General features: G+C 36.1%; 1 non-coding gene across 1 annotated transcript; it reads left to right on the top strand.

Annotated features, from left to right (window-relative positions):
* Positions 1-9,398: 9,398 nt before the first annotated feature.
* Positions 9,399-9,505, top strand: LOC131832812 (U6 spliceosomal RNA). Its single transcript, XR_009354175.1, has one exon. It is a non-coding gene; the product is annotated as a U6 spliceosomal RNA (small nuclear RNA).
* The last annotated feature ends 6,882 nt before the right edge of the window (positions 9,506-16,387 follow it).

Raw genomic sequence — 16,387 nt, 5'->3', positions numbered from 1 at the left:
GTGTGGTTAATATACTCATGTGAATCACTTACTATTCATCATTCTTAACCACCAAGGTTTAAATTCTAGCTCTGCTGCTTACTAGTTGTGTGATTCTGGGCAGGTAACTTATCCTCTCTTTGGCTTACATCCTCATCTATAAAATAGAGTTAGCATTTAGAACAGAAAATAAGTGCTATATAAACCTTTGTTAAAATATATAATTAATGCAGTTGATACTGAACAAGGCTTGCTGAAAGAGGCTCTCGATAATAATAATGCTTGAAGGGTTTGGGGTCTTCAGTAGTGGAGGGGACTCTCAGTTTTCTTCTAAGCAGAGGTCTGGGATGGCAACAAGCTTGATGTAGAGGTCCTCTACACCAGTGCCGGAGAGCACGGAGATGTGTTCTAGAAAAGAAGGTTCAAAACAGTAAGAGGGCCTGAGATAGCTCATAAGCCTCCCCTGGCCCAGAGCAGCACAAGAGAACATCCTGTAATTATGCTGTTCCTAAGAAATCCAGAGACATGGCTAAAAGTTGGGTTGGGACCAAAGGGCATTAATAGGTGCAAGTGCATAATGGACTATGTGGCCACAGAAGCGCCTCACGAGTAAGCAGTGGATGCAGTGTAGACCAAGGTCAGTGTCCAAAGCCCAGGCTGACTAAGCCACATCTCCCTGAGGCCAGTGTAAGCAGGTACCAATGACCCTGGGCCAACTGTTTGCTCCTTAAGTCAGGAGAGAACACCGCTACCAGGCCAGGGAAGAAAAGTAAAACAAGGAAAGGCCCAGAGTAAAAGAAGGAACAGGCAGAACTGTTTACTCCTAGGGACACCTGGGTGGCTTAATTTGCTAAGTGTCTACCTTCAGCTCAGGCTGGATCTCGGGGTCCTGGGATTGAGCTCTGCATTGGGCTTCCTCTGCCCACCCCCAACCCATGCTAAAAACAAACAAACAAACAACAACAACAAACCAAAAAAAAATTGTTTACTCCTAAATGGTGTTTGAGTAATCAGGAATTTAATTACACTTTCCTGTGTGGCTAGGTTGATTGTACTCTCAGGCAGAAATAAGGTTTTAAAAAGAAATTAAGTCCAGTTATGACAAAAAAGAAAGAGTTTAGAGTCCCTGAATTTCTTTCTTTCTTTCTTTTTTAAATTTTTTTTTTTAAGATTTTGTTTATTTATTTGACAGACAGAGATCACAAGCAGGCAGGAAGGCAGGCAGAGGTGGGGGGGAGCAGGCTCCCTGCTGAGCAGAGAACCTGATTTGGGGCTCGATCCCAGGACCCTGGGATCATGACCTGAGCCAAAGGCAGAGGCTTTGGAGCCCCCTTTTTTTTTTTTTTTTTTTTTTTTAAAGATTTCATTTATTGAGAGCGAGAACACGCTCAAGAGAGAGCACAGGTGGGGAGGGTCAGGGAGAGGCACAAGCAGACTCTGCTGAGCAGGAAACCTGATATGAGGTCATGACCTAAGCCGAAAGCAGAATTTTTTTTTTTTTTTTTTTTTTTTTTTTTAAAGCAGAATTTTTTAACCCACTGAACCACCCAGCCGCTGCCAAGCTCTTATATTTCTTGACTGTGAAATCTGTGCTAAGAACTTTTAAACTACAATTATAGGTCCACATAGTAATAGAAGACCCTGTGAGTTTGGAGCTCTGAAAGTATAGTCAGGAAGCGTAAATTCTAGTCATGATTTTGTTGCTTATTATTGTGGTAACTTGAGCAATCCTTTATTTAACCTAAGGACTTTATTCAATCTAAAATGGGTGTTAGAACACCTGTCCAGCATTCTTCAGGTTTCCCCCAGCATCAAATGAGATCATTTACGTATAGGGCGCTGAGAAGCTAGAGAGCCTAATGTGATCCCAGGCAATTATTATGAATTAGAATAGGAGCAATGATGAGTTTTGGAGGCATCACGGAATGCAGATTTCTGTCAAAATGAGCTCCCTCAAATGAGGTTATGGCAGTCAATGTATAGTGAAGGAAGTCAATATATTGAGCTATGAGGAAATATATTACAGTCTTAAGAATCAGAATGACCTGATAAGGAATTCAAGAATTCTTAGCTCAGTTATTTACTATCTTTATGGTATGAATGAAGTTAATTTACCTTTTCGAGTCTCCACTCTCTCATTTGCAAAATGAGTTTATGGTGAGGTAAATCATTTTTTAAAGAAAATGATTTTTTAAAAACATCATTTTTAAAGAAATCATCATTTCTTTATGATAGAAATCAGGTGTGTTAGGGGTGTTGATCATAGCAGGCCTTCACTTTAAAAGATAATTGCTTTTACTCATTCTCTATGGTGTGAACCAGTTGATGTTAACAAAACAGGGTTGGGAGGTGGGGGAAGGTGAAGCTGTGGAAGAACTCGGGGACGTTGGCAGAGGTAAGTCATACACACGACTGTAATGTTCCTTGATAAAACAACGTATATAATGTATGCATTTACATTTTGAGGGCAAGGGAAATCTTAAGAATCATTCCGAATGAAGGAGGAGAGTGAATTTGCTCCTCTCCATGTGCCCTGGGAAAAAATGTGGGAAGTTTGGGTTTATCTTTAAATTCGTTGGAACTACAGAGACTGCATATATCCCACAATGATAAAGCTAGGACTGTTTCATTGGGGCATTTGTGGTACTAAGTTCAGTACCTGAACAGGACACACTCTTCTTCTTGTAAGCTTGCAAGCTAGTGGGATAGGCTAAAAAAGCTTTCAAATACCTAAGTGATTCTGAAAAAGCTAGCAATTGATTTCATTACTATAAAAAAAAAAAAAAACTAGTAATTGAGAAAAAAACTAGTAAGTGATTTCATTGCTCAAATAAAAAGCAGTGTCCAGAATGAAGGGAAGAGAGGCTAAAAGTTTAGTATGGGACAGAAAAATAGTAATTAATCTGTTTACTATGAAATAAAAGTCAAGGTTCAGACTGAAGGGAAGAGAAGCTAAAGTTGTAGTTTGGGACAAGTACAGATCATAGTGTTTTTTTTTTTTTTAAAAAAAGAACAATAACAAAAACGCAATGTGCAGAGCGTTTACTCAAAGGGGAGAATATGGGATCTCGATCTTCACTTAAGGCTGTTGTGAAGGGTACCAGGCTAGTTATGTGGAGACGAATCCCCACGGAGGGTAAGGCTTGAAGCAGAAGACCAGGGGAATGATCTTGACTTTGGGAATCAGCCACTTAAGGTTGGTTTTGACATATCAGTAGAAAATCTGTTTCTGGGAAAGTTGGAGCAGAGGAAAAGGCAAAAGGGATCTGGGACACCGTAATAGGCCCAAAGGTTAGCCAGAGGAATTTTTGTTCACCTTAGGCAGATGAACTTTTCAGTAGCAAATTGATAATAGTGGGGTCTATCTATCTATCTATCATCTTCATAATTTTCCAATTAACTTTCATATGAATTAGGTCATTTAATCTGAGAACAATCCCGAGAAATAGTCAAAGCATATGTCAGCCTTAATTTGCTGATTAGAAATAAAAAGTTCAAAGGGAGAGAGTGACTTGTTCAAGGTTACACCGTAAATATTGGATTCGGGGCTAGAACTGATGTCTTCTGATGTCAGTCTTCCTACAACATATACAGGGAGTACACTCTGCATCTTTACTCAGTTACAAAAACAGCATTTTATTTATTTTTTCATAAATATTTATTTATTTGACACAGAGGGAGAAAGCAAGTATAAGCAGGGGGAGTGGCAGGGGAGAAGCAGGCTCCCCATTGAGCAGGGAGCCTGAGGTGGAGCTCGATCCCAAGACTCTGGGATCATGATCTGAGCTGAAGGCAGACGCTTAACTCACTGAGCCGCCCAGGTGTCCCCCAAACAGCATTTTAAATGAGAGAATTGCCACAAACCTCTAGATAAAAGCTAAAAGCATCATGCCAAATCCAGATACTATGTGACTGGATCACATGTTTAGATGTTGGAGTATATCCCAGTTTCAGATCTGTTGCTGGTATTTTAATCTACAGGTCTGATAGGACTGAGATTTATCCCGCCTGATTCTCATGTTCCCTATACTGGGATTGCCTAAAGTACCGAGAAATGTTTCTGTGAACAATTTCAGTTCTCACCATCTCTTCCCTCTTTTAAGGAGAAAATGGAGCTGTTTGCATTGGCATTTCAGATCAAGAGGTACGTAATTAAGCAGAAAGGCTTCTACTTTGGGAAAGCATATTCTTGGCATAGGTCTGTGGGGGCAAATACAGCGTATCGGTAGGTCAACGCTACCTCCCATCCTTGCAATGTTAGGCTGATTCATTTGGGACATTAAAGAAATTTGCTCTTTCCAAATTTCATTTATGAGACAAGCTTAAAATGAGCTGCATTAAGACATTGAGAAATCATGGCATTTTTTAAGGCCATTTTGTCCTCGGGCAACCTACATAGGCAAGGAAACAAAACTCTTTTATAAACTAATTGTCTCAATGTAGACTCTAACTCTGCCATTATTATAATTAGAGGCCCCAAACCAGTTCATTTTTGTGTTATAGATATAGGGTTTTTTTTTTCCTTTCTTTTCTTTCTTTCCTTTTTAAACTTTTGTTCCTGAACTATCTGATTAATTAACTCAGTCAGTAGTTATTACTACTTCCAAAAATTCAAAGGAGGGAATAATATACTAGTTAAGAGATACCCTGCCAGAGACATGAGATCCTGTGAAATTCTGGCTCAAGTGTTTATCCTGGATTTGTGCATTTTGACCAGAGCTGACTACTGCTGGCTGGATGGTGAATGATGCCATTCCTTCTGGGACGGAGGGTCACTCACTGCTTTTGTTTATGTTCCATTTTATTTAGTATGCGTCGTGGGCATGGTGCCACTCTGACTTTTAACCCTAATGGAGAGAGCACACAAGTTGACTGGAGACCTCTAGGGAAAATCAAGCTTTAATGACAATTTGAGTGTGAAATCTGGTCTCTGGAAGAAAGGTCACCACATCTGCATAGCCCCTGGAGTCAGGCTTAGAGCCCTGTCTGCCTTCAAATACAGAAGCATTTTCCTGTGTCTTAAGGCTGCTTTAGTGTGAGGTACAAGGAGCACATGACAGAATCAGGGGAACTGAGTGATGTTTGTGCATGTTTGACTGCACTCTGCATCCTAAGAGAAGACTTTGGAGAAGCCCAATCAATACTACAAGCATGTCCTGGACAGCAGCAATGCTGTTTTCATTCTGTTACAATAATGAATTGAAGTCTCCCAACAGCAGGTATAATAAGCACTACTCAACCCTTGATATTCAATCACCTTTAACTGGTTATATCTATCTAAAATTCACTCTCAGCTGTGGTGTTACAATACCCCACTGGCAACCTTTTATGGCTCTCCCCGCACAAAAATGCAAAAACATCAAAAATGCCTCTCAGTGCCATCGACTCCATGCTTCCCTAGATTTGCTAAAATGTTTTCCATTTTTTATTTAAAGTCCAGTGGAAGGCATTCAGACATTGTGCACAAAATGAAGTGGTTTTGCCTTCAGTTTGAAATTATTTTTGCCATTACCATTAGCCTAGAGTTCATCTCTTCATCGTTTCTGGATGTGAAATGATTTTGTGTTATTTAGATCCCCTAAAGCAAGCTAATCTTTTACGAATAAAAATGAAAAGAAACCAATTTTTTTTTTCTCACGAGATTCACTTGTGTTTTTTTTGGTACCTGATTCTTTTTTTCTTTTCTTTTCTTTTTTTTTTTTTTTTTTTTTTTTTTTTTAAGATTTGTGAGGGGTTTTTGTTTGTTTGTTTTTTGTTTTTGCTAGGAGATCAGAAGCATGATAACTAATGCAGCATACATGCAGTAGGAATGAGCAGGAAATTCTGCCTTATTATATTAACACAAATGTGACAAAAAATTAAGGGCTCATGAAAAATCCTGGTAAAATCCACATCCTGGAGAGAACCAAGGTTTAGAATTCACAGTCTGAAAATAGTGTCTCAACCTATTTTGCCCAACTCTGATTTTATTTACAATTTAATTTTAAAAGCAAAGAATCTGTTGTTTTAGGGTTAATTCAACATCTGAACAAAAGTATAAAACAAAAGTATTGAAACTATGTTGCAAGATCATTGTTAGATTTTAAGATTTCAATTTGGTCAGTTCAGAGTGCTTCATGTAAATGTGATAAATTTCACCAAATATTTTGGCCTAAATATCAGGGAAAAAATCACAATAATTAAGAAAGATAATAATTGAAGCCATTCTAGAGATAAAATTAATAAATTTCTTAAATCTTAATCTTAAAAATACTAACTCATGAGTAGTTTAATAATACAATAATGTATTTTACATATAGTGTGTATAGAATATATATAATAGATTTTGTGGATAAGCTTTAAAATAAGAGGTTCTACATTTCTTTATTTGTTGTATACAGAACAGGAGAACTTCTACTTCCCAACAAATAAAAAGCTAAAGGTTTCATCAAAGCAAGGGTGGTAAAACTAAACTTAGCTTTTATAATAAAAATAGTGTCAAATTCAATTTCCCTTTCTAGTACCGAGTAATTCTGAAATGTTTTGAAGTAGCACCAGGCTGCAGAGTAATGCGATCTGCAAAATATCACCAGTATTTTCAGACATGTGGTAATGATTTTCCTCACACTTAAAAGTGGCCCCAATTCTAACAATAAGCACAGTTGCTTTAGAAAAAAATGCTAACTTTGACAGGTTTGCTAGCCATTTTTTTTTATTATGTTTAATGAAAGATCACTAACTTCTAATACTTCAAAAGCTCACCCTGTTTTTGAGAGGGAAGGTGCAGTCGTCACTGTAAATCCTTATTGCCCAAGCAAATAGTGGAAACGCTAGACTAGTACACTAAAGAATTAGGTTCCCTATACTTAAGACGCTTAGAATTTCAACAATTTTTAATTCCAAAATTGTGGAACTATATAAAGCACTTTGTAAGGCATATTATTAAAAAATAATCCTGTTTTCACAATGTGTCCAATATGAAATACAGACTTTTGCTTTATAGAAAATTGCTCAAAATTAAGAATATGCATAGGACTGATAACATGAATTATTCTCTTAAATTCTAGAGAAATCTAAATCCTATCAGAATTTGGAATTGCAGCACAATTTATCTCCAAGTGTTATAAAATAGATGAATTTGTACAGTGACATTTGTAGGAGTGAATAAAAAGGATTTGGGAAGAAAGTAATTCAGGTCCAGTACCATGCCCAAATTCTTTAGTTTGTTTTCCTAGAAAAGTAACATCATAGGTACTTAATATAATTAATGACCAGAAGCATAAGAAAGTTGTGAAAAATCTTCATTTTGAAATGACAACTATTTGTTTTTTTGATATACTTCCATCTGAGATGTGAAATTAAATTTACTGAATTCAGCCACTATAGAAAAATGTTTCATAGCTAGAACACAGAAATGATTTAATAAGTTCTATGAAAAGTCAATTTGCATGAGATCAGCACCTAGCCTATAACGGGTGGTAATGGATTGTTGGCTTGATTTTATACCACTTGACATCAGATTACAATACACTGAATAAATGTTAACCTATAATCCCTTTAGTAAAAGCGAGTGTTGTTTGTCTTCCCTTGTAGAGACCACATTGATTTTCTTTTATTGGATGCTCAACCACTGCACCTTAGATTGATTACTTTGAATTAAATGTGCAGAGAACATTTTTATTATTCTAAAACAGCAATCTTAACATTAAGGAGATGCACTTCCTCCCATTCCTTCCATACTATAGAATGTATACTCAGCCATATCATTGAGATTTCTTTAGTTTTCCCATTTTGTTTCAGGGCTGCTGTGATGCTGACCCCTACTCTGCCCCCATGACCCTTGACCCAGACACATCTGACCAGTCAAGGCTCTGGAGGTGGCAAATTAATAGAAGCCCTGCTTGTTAATTGCATAAAAGAAAAGCCAAAGAATTCATCACCTCAGTCATGGCCATTGCTTCCCTTTGACCTCCTTCTCCCACAAGGCTTTTGCTGGTGGTCACATCTGTGGTTTTCCTATAGCCTACATATTTGCCATATAATTATTCAGCATCAAACCTTATTAATCAAATCGATGCTGTGTTTTAAATGGAAATTGCAGGATTAATACAAGCATTCATTTCATCCTGAAAATCTTGATGGCTTTAGCACATGAAATCCAATTGGAATATAAAAGAAGGGATGTAGAGACCTGATTGAATTAGGGGAGGCATGGTGCACATTAAATTACATATGCCAGCAGGGTTCCATGCTTTTATAGTAAAATACTGCTTTGGAGTCCATACGTCATATACCTCTTGTGATTTCTGTTACTCACTAGCACTCTCAAGATAAGCAAGGATATAAAATGTTTCCATATTCTTAAAGGTGTTTTTCAAGTATCCAATATGTTTCCAATAGAAAAAATAATTTCCTATGACTGTCTCATTGAGTGTAAGAGGTTATCGCAAGAAGATACAGCTGAAACTAGGTATATTGGTGTTAGACATCTCTCTGTGTGATGGGGAAGGATAGGTGAATCATAAAATATCTCTTATGAAAACGTTTTTTACCCCCCAAATCTTTACATAATAGGTGGTCAATAAAAATTTAATTAACTTTAAAAAAGGATTTTATACAGGGCCTGGGAAGTACCCATGTTTATTTTACTGTATTTATTACAGAAAACACTACAGGAGACTGAGACTCAGAAGCCAGAGGCACAGCCACACTGTTATTGACAAGTACCACAAAGATATTACAGAACTCAATAGCTGATTCTTTGGGGTTAACCCTGACCTAATGCAAGATTAGCACTAACACATTGATAACCTAAGGAACTAGGCAAAGTATGTCCTTAAATGTTTCACTTTGAAAAATTTGGTACACTCTAGAAATTCTCTTCTCGCTCCAAGGTTTTCTTAGTTCAGTTTTATTTTTAGTCTTTGTGAATAGGAGAAGAGAAGTGAGTGACTTCGTATCAATAGCCCACTTACGGATGTCCTGGATAAGCTGCTGGTCACTCTCATTTATATATGAATGTTTGGAAGGAATTTGAATATGATGGGGAGGGATTATCATAAAAAGACAAATAGTTGCAAAATAGTAAAAAAACCATTTTGATTAAGAGGATTCAGTAAGGGGAAGTGGCTTTGTCTCATCATTGCAAGTCAGGTGTTTTGGAAGACATTCCTTTCAGAATTCCCTAGTTTTATGTAATTTAAAGGTCAGGCTTTCTCTTAACTAAAACAAGTATAAACTTACTTTTGAGGTTGGATGTAACTCTTTGACTTTTATTTTATTTTTTTATCTAATGAAACAAAGATCTTTCCACAAAAGTCTCTGATAATCCATAGGTACCAATATGTGAAGTAGAAAATCAGGTCACTCCCTCTAGACAAATACAGCCCCCTGGATGTCCAGTTTGGTGAACTTTTGTCTTTATCTAAAACAGAGGAACAGTGCTCGCTTTGGTAGCACAGATACTAAAATTGGAACAATATAGAGAAGATTAGCATGGTCCCTGTGTAGGGATGACACACAAATTCATGAAGTGTTCTGTATTTAAAACAAAACAAAACAAGGAAAAACAAAAACAAAAACAAAACCAGAGAAACATCTTGCCAGGGTACATGGGGTAGGAGCTAGATTTCATGCCCTCTTACACTTACTGTAAGGTGTGCTTCTACAGTGAACAACCTGTTCTACTATATGTGGCAGACCTGCTTTCTATGAATATCCAAAACAATATAGCAATCTTTGTTTGCTTTCCACCAGTTGCTTACAGACCAGATTTAGTATTTAGTATTTACTTTTGAAGAATAAATTTGAATTCAAATAAAATTATGTTAGAAACATAATAGGGAGAAAGTTCTGATGAAGGAGAATTTTTCTGTGGAGTACATTTAAAGGCTAATTATCTGCCATATTCAACTTTGTTTCTCTTAGAGAATGGCAGTGAGTTTCCCCAGACTTGGTTTACTTGCATTACTATACATGAAGAATGCCTTTTTTTTTTTTTTTAAAGACTTTTTATTTACTTATTTGAGAGAGAGAGAGAGAGAGATCATGAGCCGGGTAAGGGACAGAGGAGAGCAGACTCCCTGCTGAGCAGAGAGCCCAATGTGGAGCTTGATCCCAGGACCCCAAAATCATGACCTGAGCCAAAGGCAGAAGCTTAACCCACTGAGCCACCCAGGCGCCCTGAAGAATGCCTTTGAATGAGCTCTGCCTATGGTAGCTCCTTTTAATCTGCCCTGTCATTTTGGAGTAATAACTCAAAGAATGAGGGTCTCCGGCCTCCTTAAACACTTTTTAAACATTTTAAGGATCCATGTCTCTAAAATTCTCATCTTAACATAAGAAAAAAGTTAATCAGAAGATGTTTATGGTGGTGTATTTATGAAATTGCACTTGACAATCATGAAAACTAGCTGCTGTAGTATATGTTCTGACACAAATTCTTTCATTTTAATATGTCCCTTGCCAAATTAGATGATTTTACTTACCAAACTTCATACATACTTCATGATTACTTGTAAAAGACAATTAGTTGTAAAATAAGTCAGCTCAGCATCCAGACAGAGGACTTTAATAACGAGTTGATGTACGAATACTGGCAGGTGCTGTCTGTTAGTTAGAAATAAATAGTACCTCAGATTCTTCGCTGTAATTACCATCATCCACTATTTATACGTGACCTAGAGTTTGGTTCGTCATGGAATAGACTCCGAGCTGATTGTTTTTCATCAGGCCTCCATTAGGAGCTAAATTAAAATGAAAATCTTCAGGATGAATGAAAGTTTTAATCCAGCACGGTAATAATACTTGCTCTGGGCATAACTGTGTGTCTCAGTGAATATGGGTGTGTACAAGGATGTGTAAGGGGGTGGGTGTACGAGCACGCGCTTCCACATTCTAGAGGGCAGGGTTCTGGACAAGGTAGATTCTCAAGCCGTTGTGCCGATTTTTTTTCTTGTCAAGGTTTAGAAAGCCAAATTCTTTAGAAGCAACCCTGAAGTAAACAAAAGTAATAAATCAACTTGGTGTTTTTCTTCATTAATAAAAGAGCTTACATTTTCCTTGTTTTACTAGGAAAACATTGTTTGCCTACAAATGCCCTATTTTTGTTGATAGGAAGAAGGAAATCTGCTAAGTATATATTTGACATGTTAGAAGGGTTTTAAAGATAGGTAGATGCAGAAAACTGAAAATTGTATGCTTGGGAGTCTGAGGTCACTTTTTGGGGGCCAATCATGTAAGTGATTCTCTCTGCATACTGGGGGTTCTAAACATGGTGTGTCTGACTGAGGATGTGTGCTCTCTTTTTTGAAGGAAGCTTTATTTCCTCTCTCTGTTCCTAGGTTAACCCTAATTATTTGGTGTATCAAAATTAGGATAAGCAGAGTAGATTAAAAAAATCTAGTTCATTCATATATAGATACACACACATACACATATATAGGCACATACATATATGTATGTATGTATACATATGTATATATGTGTGTGTATCTATATATGAACTAGATTTTTTTTGTTGTTGTTAAAGATTTTATTTATTAATTTGACAGAGAGAAATCACAAGTAGACGGAAAGGCAGGCAGAGAGAGAGAGGGAGGCAGGCTCCCCGCTGAGCAGAGAGCCAATGCGGGACTCGATCCCAGGACCCTGAGATCATGACCTGAGCCGAAAGCAGCGGCATGTTTATGTCACATAGTTAGGGTGTGCAGAGAATTAATGCCTGCCCAATGCTATCATGTATGGATTGGAAGAAATCAAAGACTATTAAGTACTCAATGAAAAAAAAAAAAAACAACCTTGAAATTTTTTGGGAGACAGATGTGTAGGAAGGAGGTAGAGTAAGTTTTGGTGGCAAAGGGTATTTAAGTTATTTCTCCTCTCCTCCACCAGAGCATTTTTCACACAGTACAGTGAGACACTATGAAACCATATAACAATATTTTGAAAGTTTCCTGAAATTGTGCAGTAGTCTAAAAATTCATAATAATATTCTCTTAGGCAAGGAACCTCTAGAGCGGAGGTGTACGTCAAATCAATTGAACTCTATTGCTCTAATTATATTGAGCTCACCTGTGATTTGCTTTGTTGTTATAATTATTTGTACCATTTGAGTCCTGAAGAAAGAATCCTTCTTTACAACAGGGGCCAGTCTTATTTGAAGCAAGAACAAAATGTTCAAATCCATTTATGTTGTCAATACATCTTGTTGAAGAGAAAAAAATCTTTTAATACTATTTCAAGTTATAAAATTTCCACATAAGTTTTTTTTTATACTTAGTGCATATATGAAGAAAAAACTTCTTAGCATCCTATAAAAATAGGTCATAAATACCTAGGGAGATAGTTTCAGGAATCTGTACTTAAATCTATACGTAACATATTTTCCCCCCTGTGATGTCAGTTTAAACCGTAAGGATTAAATTATCCAAGTTGTGAAATGATTGGTTTTGTTTGATGTCATTATAATCAGTTTCTAATTTTGATCCACTTCGAACGTAGGTGAAAACTGCTTTTCTGTTAACATCTGGACAAGTGTTTCTATATTTTGGCTGAACTATCTCCACACTGTAAAAAGTACTCTTTTACAATATGCAAGGCACATTTCAAGATGATGTTCTTCTCCATGACTAAAGACAAGACATCTCGGTTTTGCCAGTTGCCTTACAAAAAAAGTAAATCCCTTTAACTTGTTAATGTACTGGCCCGATAAGGAAGTAAATGATTTACATATTATTCATATATATATATATATAGTTATAGTGTATTACACTATAACAAAATGCCATTAAATAAATAATAGTTAAAGAATAATCTTTTCTTTCTTAACAGTAGAGTACAATGATAATGAAAAGCATGTTCTAAGAACAGTCACACAGATAACAAGCTATAAAACATAGAATAATCCGGTGAAATCATTCTGAAACAAAAAACTGATAAAAGCTAGACATTTTTCAAAGAATACATTTCCAGATGATGCTTTCTGCTTAACAAGAGCCTTTAAAAAATATAAGTGATAGAGTTGCTCATCTGTACACATTGTTCAAGTCTCAATTAAGTGTGCACTGTGCAAATGTGAACCATGCAAATGGACCCTTATGCTTTACTTTACGAGCAACGAACGACCACAGAAATTGACGAGTACAGAGGGCAAAGTCTTTATTTTAATGTGGGATTGGAAAATCGGGTCTTAAAAAAATTAAACAGAATTAAAGATAAATCCACCTATTCAATAATCTCCTTCAGAAGTCTGCATTTAAAGAAGAGCCTGACATTCTTTAATGAAAGCCCATCATACCAGTAATGCACTCTGTGCTTTTACTGACCAAATCATGCCATAAACTAAAGATTCAGTGCAGCATGATATCCAACCTTGCACCAGCTCCTCAGATAGTCCAGGACATCTCAACAAACACTTCAAATGCTACCAAACCCAAGCCGCCACTTCACATGATTTATGATGTCATTAATGTCAAGCTATCAGTGGACAAGAGTAAAAGAGACAACAGCAAAGCTGACTAAAAACAAATAGTTTTGATTAAACTCAAGGACGTTCAGTACAGCTTTCAGCAAAAAGGCATTCATCATTTCCGAAGCTGACCTTGTGCGTGGTTTTTTTTTTTCCCTTCGTTTTTTAAAATCCTAAATGCAAACGTAATGCACATTGGTATTCTTGCAGACTCTGAGCCCCATTTTAGCCATGTCCAGTCTTTAAGGCAAAATGAATGAAGTAAAAGCTACAGCACCATTTTCGATGGGGCTGATGGAGTAGTTAATTGACCCTTTTCCTTAAACTCTCCCTTCCCTTCTCCTTTTATTTCCCAGAAGATTTCTGTCACTCACCTTCTATATCATTTCCAAAGAGTAGGCTCTTCTCCCCTTTCCTGTTTTATATGCCATTTTTTTTTTAAATTCAAAAGAAAGGACTAAAAATTAGATATAACACAGAGGATAAAATTGTATGTGAAGTAAATAAGAGAAGCAAATTATTTTCACAGGAACATTTCTTACTCAGTTACAAGCCTTGTTTTCTAGAAACACAGTCAGATTATTCCTCAGAGTATTAGCATGCTTATGTCTCTTGTAATAAGCGGGCGTAATGCTCCTTTATCTGACACGGGCTCTATATAGAAGATCCCAATTCTCTTTTGAGCAAGAATTAAAATAAAGAAATGTAAAGGAGAAACAAATGATACATCAAAGATATAGTTCTTCGTCAATATCCAATTGGACCATCACCTTAGGAAATCTTATTTCATGCCCTTGTAAAAGCTGCCATAACTCATTCAAACATCAGGAGGAAACTAATAGTTCAGCCTTTACATGTGTATTTTAAAAAGCTGTCAGTGGCCCTCTTGTTCTTCTTCTTCTTTTTTTTAAGGTAATAAGGTTTTCTACTTAAGTACAAATTTTAAACAGTGGACATCTCCTCCCACACATTTCTGATATCTTTCTGAGGGGCTAGGCTTTAAATTCTTTTATTGCAATCATTCTTATATTTTGTTAACATTGCACACTTCAAAAGCATGAAGTATTATCAGCAGATATGGCTTTCATGGGCAATGATAGAAATTAAATTACATCTTGGTATCAGAGTAAAATTACTTAATTGTGAGATTTTAGTTTTAACCCTACATAAACTTAAATCAATTTTTTAAAAATCAGTATCTCTTAAGACTTAAGGAAAAAGCTATAGTTTTTTTTTTTTTTTTTTAATGACTGGAATGCTTTCTGAAATGTTGCCCATTTTTAGCTGGAATTATTTACTCATATACACTTAAGACACTCCTCCCCAAATTAGGTATATTTCCTCTGATTTAACCAGAACTTTCTGGCAAGATTTTTTTAATGGGAAATAAGACAGACTGTTTTATAAGTATTAACTGTGCATGGGAACATTTATAATATCACCCTTGGAGAATAATAAACAGATACTAGAGATTGAAATTCTGACATAGTTTACAGAACAATAATCCAAACATCTGTTATAATGACAAGGGATTTGAACAGAATAGAGAGTACATGGGAAAAGCTCTGCTACTTTTAGTACAGTTGTAACATTAAATCAAAGCACTGCAGCTCAAGGCAGCTTGCTGCTAATATAAACAATTTTCTACATATTCCTGGGCCACAAGCCAGATCTCCGGATTCAGTTACAAGCACAAGGTCAAGAGGGAATCAACAGTATAAAATTACTGCCTATGAATCAAAAGAATAAATGGATAATTAAATATGAAAACAAATTAGAAGGTATACTCTCATTTAACTCATCTAATGAATTTGTCGGGCAACTTTAGGTATGGAATTTGTTGCAGGATCAGTAGATGCTTTAATGTATTTATTGATTAAACCTGAGTTATTAGCATTTCCCTGAGTCAGGCACACCATATCATTTTTTCCCTATGTATGTATTTGATTCCCTAAGAAAATCCAACATCTAATCAAAATCATGAAGATAAATATCTAATCATAATTTTATTCATAGGAGAAATGTTGCTGAACAATTTTACACTAATGATACAAGTAAGCTTCCTTGCACCTGAACTTCTAAGAGATACAGAGTTGTGTGAAAAGACTTGCATCCCTGGTGTTAAATGATCTAAAATCTGGTTTCACTTTTATTAATATCTGTATGATGCTGTTCACATCAGGTTAGCCCTGCAAAAATCTACCTCCCTGTAATCAAAAAAATTCACACACAAAAACTGTGATATATGAATTCAAGAGATATAAAAAAAAAGTGTGACAATGGATCAACTCTTTGGAATTAAAGTTTCTAATGGATTTCTCAGTCTAATAATATGTTTGTTTTCTGATAGGAGTAAAAATCATATAATCAGATAGTAGCCCTAATGACTTCTCTGTTTTTGGTTAGCGTCTACCTGTGCTTTCTTTTATGCAGAGAAACATCTCTACAGTTTACTTCAAATTTGACATAAAGGAGAATTAATTGAAAATAAATCAAGATAAAACTTGAGATGAAAAGGGAGTAAACTGGTTTTCTTTTTATTCTTTTAAAAAAGAAGGGTAGAGTTGTTTTGAGATTGGAACTCGTGATGTTTCCTCTTCCCAGCACTCATTTGTGAAGGCTCCACAGTGTACATGGAAATAAACTTGAAATAAACTTGAGGAAACTGAGGAAGCAGAATCTATCATAGAAAATATTCCATTTTGCTTAATCAGATTGTTGTGGTGCTTCAAGGATGCTGTCAGGTTAAACCTCATCCTTCTAAGTTATTCCTTCCCAAGTGAAGTCAATCTAAATGCCCTCCCTCCCCAAAAAACCTTCATAAAATGTAAGGAAAAAAACCCTGAATTTTAATGATGTCCTAAAATGTCCTGAAATGTGTTAACTAAAGAAAATATTGTCTTCCAGTTCTAGTGAAATTTGAAAATGGAGTAAACGCACACCAACATTTTCCTTTCACTG

This window comes from Mustela lutreola, chromosome 5 (assembly GCF_030435805.1).
Source record: "Mustela lutreola isolate mMusLut2 chromosome 5, mMusLut2.pri, whole genome shotgun sequence".
NCBI lineage: Eukaryota > Metazoa > Chordata > Mammalia > Carnivora > Mustelidae > Mustela > Mustela lutreola.
The sequence above is the reverse complement of the archived record's forward strand: the minus strand, read 5'-3'. Positions and strand labels throughout refer to the sequence as shown.